The sequence below is a fragment of the Falco biarmicus genome, chromosome 2, assembly GCF_023638135.1.
Source record: "Falco biarmicus isolate bFalBia1 chromosome 2, bFalBia1.pri, whole genome shotgun sequence".
In the NCBI taxonomy this organism is placed as follows: domain Eukaryota; kingdom Metazoa; phylum Chordata; class Aves; order Falconiformes; family Falconidae; genus Falco; species Falco biarmicus.
The window spans coordinates 67,770,697-67,781,037 of record NC_079289.1 but is presented as its reverse complement, the minus strand read 5'-3'; the positions used below and the strand labels follow the sequence as shown (position 1 = coordinate 67,781,037).

The following is a 10,341-nucleotide window of genomic DNA, read 5'->3' as shown; positions in this document are numbered from 1 at the left end:
CTGTGGCTTACAACAGTGTTGCCATCCTTGGGGATAACACCGGTGGAAAACGGCAGCAAGCGTCAGAAGCCCCAAGCCTTGGAGAGTCCCTTTTTTAACTTACGTACATGTTTTATGGTTACATGAAGTCTCATTAAGAAAAAAAAACTCTGCATCTTGAAATTAACACTATTTTGGTCCATCATCTTTTGTGTTCACATTTGTTAAAGAAAACAGGTTGACTCTTCACAAAAATGTTAGTTGGCTGGGAAAAAAAAAAAGCAGCAGTGAAGTGACACTTTGACTATAATTAAAAACTTTTCAGTTGATTTAACAGTTCACTTTAGGCATTTTTTGAGCTATGGAAATAGCAGTGCTTTTAAGATAATGAACATTGTATGACTGCTAATGAAATCCACATATACATACATACATACATACATATGCGGTCTTCATGCTACGCATTTATCCATCTATATATGCTCCATACATATCCCTACATATATGCTCCTCTTCAGTTTACTTAAAAAGAAATCAAATGTGCAGGGAAGCGCATTTTTCAAATGTGGCTCTAATTGTCTTTTGTGCATGTTCATTACTGACTGTTTACAGAACCTGTTTGGAATGGCTTTACAGCAATAGAGAGAGTAACATACCTTCATTGTTTATAAAATGACAGCTCCTAATGGACCGTATTAGGTTTAACACAAACTATTAAATCCTTTTCATTAAATTATTCTGCGCTCCATTTTGGAACCTCGTTAGCTCTGGGAAGTAGGTGCAAACTCCTAAGGAAACACGAGCACACATTGAGACTATTATAGATAATGTTTATTAAATAAGCCTCTGAGGATGTTTTTCTTGGGTTGCTCTCAAGCATTTTGAAGGAGTCATGTTCCATGTTTGAGGTCCCATGTTTCTTCCTCTTAAACTATGAGCAGCTGTAGCACATGACCTACTTCTGTAGAACCCTGTAATGATTTCCTTCCTTCAGTGGCTTCAGGAGTCCCTCTTCTGCCCTGTGAAAAAAGGGACAAATATTTTAATCCAAGCAAAATGCTAAAGCAGGTTTTGTTGGTTTCAGGGAAGAAACTCAATACAGCTACATCACCGAGCGTAGGCCTCAAATTGGAACCATCTGGCCTGCAGAAGCACCATGAGATCTTTGGGGAAGGCATGGATATTTTTGCCTTGGGCTGTAACTCATACACCTGCAGAAGGGGTAGCCATGTTGGCAGACAAGCTGAACTCGTACAGCAATACAAGCCTTCTCTCACAGTGCTGTGGCAGTGCTGGAGCTTGGAAATTACCCTGACATGTTTAATAAATGTAATCACTGTACTGCGTGCTCTCCAGATAGCAAATATTCAGCTGCACTCACTGTTAAGTTCATTCAGACAGGTCTGCACTCCAAAGCCCATGTCTTTGTGCCCTTCTTGCACAGACAGCCCCTTTGAAGGCAAAATAAGGACAAGGGAAGGAAGATGGTAAGCACAAAAACATGCATTACATCTTCAGGCTCCCTCTTGCAGGCGGTAGTCTCATGTGATATTCATGTGAACGGGATTAGATTGAGAAGAGATTCTTGTTGGTAAATATTACAGCTCTTTGGGAACACAGAAAGGTAAAAGAATGCAGGTGTCAGTGCAATCAGAAATAATCTATCCTCCTTGGTGGGACTTCTAGGATGCAGAAAGAGAGAAAAGCCACACGCAGACTCTGAAGGTCATGACTCTAGAAACTGTCAGAAAGAGGTGGTGTCTGAGCCCAGTCAGAAAATGAAAATGCACATCACAGAAGCAGGAGGACATATATCTTTTGACTGGAACATTATTAAACAATTAGGATCACAGGTTTTCCCGGAGCTCTGCACAGCACCCGGCTTTCTGCCTGCAGTCTGGTGGATGGCAGAGCAAAAGAGCAGAACGTGACATTTGCACCTTTGTGATCTGTAGTGGCGAATGCTATTTTGCACCTGCAAATTTGTGCCCTGACCCTACGGGCGCTCTTCAGACAAAACTCCAAGCGGTCCCTCGGGGCTAAAAGGTTAAGGCCCACGCAGTTGGACATCAATACCGTTATTCTCCCTTCAGTGGTGGAATGTACACGGCATCCTAGGCAGAATTTCTGATGCTAGGCTAGAAAGCATCACTGCTCACATCATGCAGCAGATACGCTGGAGGGGAGCAGGTTTTCCCCAGCCTTCTCCCTCTGCCTAGAAATAGTGTTGACTGTATCAGTCTTTCCATTGGGAAAATTTATATCCTGAATCTCAATCTGTAGTTTCCCATATTCCTAAAGGAGTTCAAAGAGAACATTTTGGCCCAACTCTGCTTTCAATGTACTCTATATTGCTAGCATCTGGAGTCATGTACGTGGGCTATCCCAACCCTGAGCCAGGGAATAAAACAGACAGAACGTGCACAAGATTGCAGTCTAGTCCTGTGAGATGCAGTATCCTAAGCACTGCTGGCTCCTGTTGTCTTCTCTTTAGGAGATGCTGAAGTGTTTTCAGAGCCAGATCCTGAAGTTGACTTTCTAATTGTTTCTCTGAGAGCTAGACTGGAGCAAGGATAAAGGAAGACTATGTACAGTGTGTAAAAAATCAAAGTCTCTAACTCTCCTATCCTGCACCCCTCTGTAAATGAGAAGCAGCTCGACAGAAGCCAACAGACCAGTGCCAGGGTAAAACAGATGATGGAGAGAACAAAAGCAAAGTATTTTTTTTTGAGATCCATAGAGACATTATGGAGATTTTGTGGACAGTCAACTAAATATAACAGGAATAAAGGTGCAGCTGTCTCAAAGTACAGCGCTCTGAAATGGCCTCCTCAGTTCCCAACTCAGTCCTGCCTGACTTTGGAAAGGAAATTGGACTTTAGCTACTGACACATAAGAACAATGGGATACAGTATGTATTGCCAGAGACAAACCTCCTTCTGCAATTGTATTTGATTTGCCTTTGCTTTTCACCATACGTTGGTTCACCTCACCTCACAGCAACTCCTCACTGCTGCTCACACATCCAGCCAAAGTAGTTTTGCCTAATACACACCTCCAACAGTTTCCAGCACGGTTTCAGCAACAAGATGAGAGTTAATGAGGCTCAACACACTTCCTACCGAACTTTATGGGGAAAACCCCTTGAGTGAGAGCAGGAAATCCATCTTGTAAGAGTTACAATGTGGTCTCAGTTCCTCAGCTAGAAGCTGAAGAGAATATTGATATTTTTCAAGATATCAAATACTAAATGTGAGGTTTCCCCAGCCAAATTTCCCTTTGGTTCAATGGGGAAATTTTTCATTTCAGTGTCATTTAGATTTCCAAAATAATTTATTATATACGTCAAGAATATTGAAAATTTCCTGAAGCCAGATTCTGCTGCCTCTATTTATGCAGGCTGTGTACAGGCAATCCCACTGCTGCTACGAAAAAAGTGCTATTTGCTATGAGGGAGTGTGGGTAGAATGAGACCCTTCCTAAAGCCTTCTGAAAGATGGGGAAATGCAAAAGGGCCCATGTTTCAGTAAGTGCATTCTGACAAATAACTAAACCACCTTGTGATCCCAAACAGCAAACCAGGGCCTTGCTGAATGCCTTTTACAAACAGAAATTTCTTCATCGCATTCTGGGAACAACAACAAAAAAAAGAAAACAAAAAAAGGGAAACCTTTACGAGGGGAGAGCAAATGCAGCTGTGAACCTGGGAGGCCAGGTAAAAGGATATGCAAGCACATAAAGAGTAAAGTACTTTCCCTTAGCAAGTTTTTTCAGTCATCTGGCTCTTCCCGCTTTCCCCGCCCCATTCCCAGGGGTGACGGTCCCTACAGCACACTTTTCCAGACACACACCAAACCCAACACACGCGCTGTAGCTGCAAGCTAAATGTCTGCTTCCAGATGTGCCTGCTGGCCCCAGCAGGGCTGCTCCTCCATCCCACAGCCCATGACCCCAGGTTGGCAGCTAAACTTTCCTGGGGTACCCAACAAATAAGTGACTGCCCAAATCCTGATCTTTCCTTAGCTCTGCCCCTGCTATGGTTTCTAACAAACACTGGAAAGATGTTCCTTATTTCCATCACATTTCACAGAGCTGACTGTCCCATCCTTGTCCAGACATGGGTGTTTTCTTCCCGTGGCAGCCATGGTACAGGACAGGAGAGAGAAGATCCATTTTAGACACAGGTCCCATCCCTGCACACAGCCAGGATGTGGCCAGAATGTGCATCCAAATCCAGAAGCTGGCGAGCACTCCGGGGCCCCATGCTTTAGATGTTGTTCAAGTGCTGCTAGAGGAGTCATGCATATGCAGTTTACAGAAACGGAGCTTTTTTATGAGATACTTTTCCCTTTCCATCAGTGAAGGCAATAGAGAGCTCTTTCTCCTTTGGAGCTTCAGGCCGTGGAGTTCATTTTGAAATGCGCGCAGCCTTCTAAGATTGACGGAATTCCAGCTACTGATTTCCTTGACTTGCTCATAAGTTAATATTTACCATAAACATCTCAATGAGAAAACAAAATAATAAAAAAAGTCATTTTCAAAACGGCAGAAGCTGGGGAGATAATGAAAAAGGCAAAACTTTAAACGTTATCTTAAAAAGCATTAAACCTTCCTTCCCTTTTTTTAACCAGTGGTAAAAAGAAAATATGAAAAAAACCCCTCCCCAAAACCAAAAGGGTGATAAGCAGCTTTTATTGTTGAGTTCATTACTATGATTATTTTGGGAAAACAGACATTTTTCTCTTAATTTGTGAGCCAGAAATGAGCTCTTTGGAGGCTATCTCCTTCAAAATGACTGCACAAAGATGATTTTGCTAGAAAATTCCAGCTGGTTCAGCCATATCCATATGCCTGAGAAGCTTGATGATGGCTCGACTAACTCTCAGCTGCCCTCACCAATGCACAGCCAAGACCAGGATCTCCCAGGAGGCAGCATCCCACCAGCTGCAGCACAGCAAGCAGAGGATGCAATGGGCTGGGGTGCCATGAGCAAAGGCAAGCGGGGGTGTTGGCTGTGACGAAGGGCTGTGTCAAGGCAGCCTGACTGGTTGTCAGTGTCGGGGGACAGACTCACTCCCCTCCAGGCTGTGGAAACCGAGGCAGAGCTTGCAGGCTTCACTATTCTGCCAGCTGAGGGTCCCGTGCTTATTTGTCACCACACTGCCCTGGAAATGGCAGTGAACGTAACTCTCTCCTTTCCCCTCTCCCCAGCCCCGTGCAGGGGAGAGCTGCTGACAAGCTCACTGGCAGTGAGGGCAACTCATGAAAGAAAACACAGAACCGACAGAAAACCTAAATGCACATGGCGGGGAATAATATTTCATTTGTGTGGTAGCAGCCCTGCGCGAGCAGTGTAAATAAAGCAGGTCACTGAGACGTGAATATACCACTGTTTATAAATACTAGCCCTTCTGCCTGGAGACGTGCGTGAGGAGAGCTGGACACTCGTGAGGTCACCCTGCCACATTTTATGATTTGCATAAATCATGTCAACACTGCTAGTAGGAGCGGCGGGCAAACGGGGCTGCATGAAGCGAGCCATTCAGCCTCCTGTCACAGGTCTTAAAACAGGTAGAAGCTGTTAACAGGCCCACCAAATCTCTTAAAATGCAGAGGGGATGAGGGATAATCCAGCTGGGGAAGCAAGGTATGCCCCCACCCTCCGTGTCTCAGCTGACAGAGGCCTTCCTGGGCTCTGAGGAGCAGAAAGCCAGCCAAAAATAGGGTGCTGGCAACGCCCAGGAGCTAAACTTGTTATTAACATTCACCTTCACAGAGGGTAGTGTGTGCCACTAAGCAACTGCTCTTATGGAGAAAATGCCTGAACTGCCTGGTGAAAAAAATGCCCCCATGGTTGCTGCGTGCAGGACCCTTCCTCCCCTTATTTACCAAGCCCGTGGAAAATTTGATTTTTTCTGCAGAGGAATCAATATTCTGGGACTAAATGGAAGCCCCTTAGTACGTTTGCCTTGCATCCCAGTGCCTGTGGTTTGGGGGCCAGAGAGGAAGGCAGAGCAACACACAGCTTCCCATGGATTTCATTCGACTCCCTGGGAGCTCCATGTCTAAGCAGGATCACACGATACAAGGCCAATGCTGCAGCTAAGGACAAAAGTGGCAGAGACAAACAGTTTTCTTTTTCCTTGCCACTTCACAACCATGTACCGCTACAGGGTTGTCCTAATTTCGGAGGACAGTAGTTCCTTTTGGTCCAAGTCACCCAGTTCTGGAGACAGATGATGCCGTCAGGGTGGGTGCATGAAACACTGAGGATCTGGCTCGCAGTCTTTAACAGCTCTAATAACATGTAATTATGTAAAATAATTGTAAAAATTACAATTATACATGAATCGTGTATAATTATGCAAAAGAAATGTAAAAAATATAAAAGCAGTACAAAATCCTTATGATACATTGCTGGTATATGGACATGTACTATTCACTACTCTTAAATGCAAGTTGATTTAGAAGTATTACTGTGACCATAAATCAACTGTGTTCTGTGCGATTCCTGTTGATCTACAGCTGTGACACGTTCTCAGAGAAGAACAGATGTAAATATTAGAGAAAATTGGGAAGTGTTCTGGGAAATGTTTTTCAGTGGAAAATGTGGATTTGTCAAAATCAAAGCCTTAGGCAGGAGAGGGGATTTTTTAATGAATATGCCATATTCAAATTGGAAAATGTTTTTTAAAATGATCAAAATATCCTCTTTCTATACTTTCAAAAGAAAAGATGTAATATTTAGACTGAAAGTAAGCTTCTGTTTTAAATAAGTAAATTTACACCAAAAACAACGGTAAAAACCCCTTAAGTCAAAATACTTCAAGGATTACCAAAGACCAACATTTCAAAACTAACTTCTTTTTGATCCAATATAAAATCCTGTATTGTATTCTTTATATTCATTTTTTTTCAAGATTTGCACTTTTGGGGCCAATCTGAGACAGGCAGAGTTCTTGCAGTTACACAAAATATGGTAAGAGCAGAAAACCATTTTCTTTCACCTCTGTTGATCTGTAAAAATGTGCCTTCAGCAGACCCCAGACAGATCATGCAGCTCTAGTACCTCCTCCAGAGAAGTTTTCACCAAGCTGGAAATGGGAGGATCCTGGTCCTGCAGTGCTAGACCTCTCCACCCCTGGGGGCCAGCAGATAATCCCTGCTCTGCTTCCCCAGTCTCATTTGGACCCCAGGAAAAGCTTTTTTCCTAAAGGAGAAATGTGGAGGTGCCCTGCGGCTAGTGCCTTCCCCGTCTACATAGAGGTGACACCATGGTAGGGTCGCTCCCTTGCATGGGGAGTGACCTCTGCATCCTAGCCAGGTCAAGGTCATGGCTTGAAGAAGCAGGTACCTGTTACTTGAAACAAAGCCCTGATTGAAAAATAAAAGATTTGTTTTTTTGATACTGTGCCTTCCTGACGGTGACTTTTCAGGGGCAATTAAATGCTAAGCATCGGTCTGTTAAATTTAGTGGCAATTTCAGACGTCGGCAGCATCAAGTCAAGGACAATTTCAATTTCAGGGCAGCTTTTATTTCATGTGTTGAAACTGAGAGTGCTTTCTGTCCAAGAGCAGCTTTTGTTTGAAATAATATAGCCCAGCCTGTTTCTCCGTGGCCCTGATCCTGCATCTCAGAAAGGACCTCACTCACGGCCAGAATCCTACTGAAAATCAGGTGTGTTCAGCAGGGAGACTGAAGTGCTGCCCTACACACAGTCTGGGACTTTCTGTGCATGCCTGTCTCAGTGTGGGAAGGGTTATTAGGATCCAAGGGGTTTCTCCCACAAAGTCCCCCAACTCTGACCCACTGGCGAGACCCTTCGGGAGAAGAGTCATCTGCAGGATTCAGCTTTGGATGTAGACGTGGATCAGAGCTCCAGTGGTTTACAAAGGAATTTTATTTCAGGCATGTCGTTCGGTTCCCTGCGAGAGAGGGTGTGCATGCCCACTCGTACATGCCTGTGTAGCTGTACTTCATCTCTCTACAGGGAAGAGCTTCCCTGAGCTGCCTTCCTTAAGACTCAGGTTTTATATTACCAGGTAAATTTCGTTTCAGCTTTATTTGCATGGAGCAAGAGTGACATTCTGTGGCCAGTTAGATTTATGGCAGCATTCTCTCACTCTTTTTTCCCCTCCCATAAATACCTCAGGGTATAAAACATCCTCTGACAGTCTTTTGTTTTGTTTGTGGCTTCTATCATGCTTTGTGAGAAATAAAAATAGAGGAATTCTCAAACACATTTCTGTGGCTTAAAATCCTTAGGGACTGCTTTACCACGAATTCCTGACAAATTCAGATGTCTATGTACTGATTATTATTTTATGAGAGCAATGCCTGATCGTAATGTAAGTAACCAGAAGCATGAAGAGGCTACGGCACGTTCCTCGGGCTCTGCTCTAGCTGGCTCAGCCCGTTGTACTTGGAAGGGATGAGGAAGCCATGTTCCAAAACCCCGTCAAAAAATAAAGCAGAGCACTGTTTAAAACAAAGCAGTGGGCTTTTTAGGCATTTACGTGCTCCAGATAATACACCAACGACACTAAATTGAACTCATTTAGCTGTAAACATGATAATACATTTGACAGTTTCCAGCAGTAAAACACCAGACAGTCCATGCTGAGAAGAAAAGAAAAAATACAAGGAGCAAAGCTCATCACAAGAGTAGCCACAAAAGGGCCAACGGGAAAAAAAGTGCCCAACAAAACTTCTGCATTTTTCAGTGGTTTGGAGTCATAACTCAGCTCAGACACACATGGCACCAAAAGCAACCTTCCCAGTTTAAACAGTGGAGAGCAGGCACTGGAGTTTATGTTGTTCCCCTGTTTATTAAAAACGGATGGGAGCACTTGACAGAAAAATCAAACTTCTGGTCACGGCTCATTAATCTCTGTTGTATCTGTCAGATATGTGTGTCTAGAGTTTCAACAAGGCTCTAGAATCGAGATTACTGCTGAGCTCTGTTTTTCTCTCTAATTTTGAATGAGGGGAAATGCTGCCAATCACCCTAGATGAGAGGGGAGCATGGGGCCATTGCCACAGCCCTTTGCAGTGGGCACATCCTTGCCCCGTGGTTTGGACCTGATTTCAGAGGCAGTGACACCTCTCTCCCCTCCTCACCACAACCTGAGTTTTGGCTGGCTGCCTCCCCTCCCGCTCCCCTGAAAACCAGACTCAGTGCTTGCCACTGAAGTGTATCCCAGTCGGTGTTAAGGTGATGACAGGGCAATCTGTAATGGTGGTGGTGGATGCTCCTTCATCCCTGGATTCTGCTCTCACACGAAAGTGTTAATCGTGTTAATCCACGGAAGACAGTGGAGCTCCTCCAGTGTAAAACCAGGGTAAGTGATGGGCTCAGCAGGCCTTGAGTGGGCTCAGCAGGACTGAGACGAATATGGTATGAAACAATTAGCTGCAGATGGTATAGGAATCTCGTTTTCTGGAAATACAGATTTTGCCTCAAGATCTTTCTATATATATTGGATTTGTCAAACTGATAATGACTTGAACATTTGGAGAGAGGATAACCCACTGCAGGGCCAGATGCAGCTGTGATGGGGAGGATGGAGGATGTATATTAGCCCCAAAATGTGGCTGTTTCCCCATCATGTCACCATGCCAATCCATGATAGTGGGAGGATGGACAAGGCCCTGAGCAGAGCAAGGCAGGAGAGCTCACCCGCTGCCTCGCCTTATGCCATCACTTTCCTTATTTGCTTTGGACATTGCTCATTTTGTTTGTTCGTTCTTCTCTTCTTCCCTTTCTTCCTTTTTTAATTATCAGTGATAGTGTTTGCAGAGCTAGAAAAACTGCCAGGCACTTTGAGGATGAGGCACAAGATTTAGCTCCTGCTTCACTTGAGTGCAAAGCAGGCAGCTGTGAGCAGACATTTCCAGCTCCGTCAGTCAGAGGACAGGCTGGGGACTCCTTTTAATCCTGATACCACTAGCAAGTCTTCTTCAGACGCAGACAGTGGATTCATGCAGCACAAATATAGACACAGACAGAAAAATAACAAAGAAGATCTGATGCTTTACAACTGCAGGTACACCACAAAAAGGCAGTCTGACCCTCATTGCTTACAAACTGTAAACGGCAATAGCGGGACCGTGTAAAAGGCGTGTTTGCCAGCTCCCTTCTCAATGAAACACATGGGGTTTCCCTCGAGGGGATGTCTCTCCTGCCTGCCAAAGTCTGCCCTCAAGATCAGCCTTGCCTGCTGCGCCAACTGCAGGCTTGCAGGCATGGCTGCTGGGTGGCGCGTCAGATCATACGTTAAGCTGTATTCCCAGGGATGCCCAGGCATGCTGGAGAGCCTGCCTGCGTGGCAGTCAGCTGGACTGCGAGCGGGCAGTAGGCA

The 10,341-nt window shown here is 44.6% G+C and overlaps 1 long non-coding RNA gene across 1 annotated transcript in view; it reads right to left on the bottom strand.

Moving 5' to 3' along the window:
* Positions 1 to 792: 792 nt before the first annotated feature.
* Positions 793 to 10,341, bottom strand: part of LOC130144432 (uncharacterized) — a 32,754-nt gene continuing 23,205 nt past the window's right edge. Inside the window, exon 3 of the long non-coding RNA XR_008820137.1 lies at positions 793 to 998. This is a non-coding gene — a long non-coding RNA (uncharacterized LOC130144432). The remainder of the gene's footprint in view (positions 999 to 10,341) is intronic.